Raw genomic sequence first — 400 nt, 5'->3', positions numbered from 1 at the left:
TTTTCTTCTTTTTTTTCTTCGGAGAAATGATCTGTCAAAGATTGCATTTTTTCGTGATTCTGACTAATCATGCACTTCTTCAAATCGTTATATCTCAGGTTCTGCTCATCGTAGAGACTTCATCTTAACTTCGTTTTAAAGCTAAAGAAACGGGCTTAACATGTCTATATACAAGATGTTCACTGACGTTAACTTAGTTATTAACAGTTGAACTTTTTGAAGTCGATTTGCATAGTGAATACCAGTAAATTAGGGATTTATTATTATACCATCGTAAATACCATAGCAAATTTGAAGCGAATCGGAGACATGACACAATTTTTGTTTACGAAATCCGCGCGACTTAAAAAAGAATGGCTCATATACATATAATACGCGAAGGAATTTTTTGTCCAGGGAA

This window comes from Rhagoletis pomonella, unplaced genomic scaffold (genome assembly GCF_013731165.1).
Source record: "Rhagoletis pomonella isolate Grant_MI unplaced genomic scaffold, Rhpom_1.0 Rhpom_scaffold_00006, whole genome shotgun sequence".
Taxonomy (NCBI): domain Eukaryota; kingdom Metazoa; phylum Arthropoda; class Insecta; order Diptera; family Tephritidae; genus Rhagoletis; species Rhagoletis pomonella.
This window is presented reverse-complemented; position numbering follows the sequence as displayed.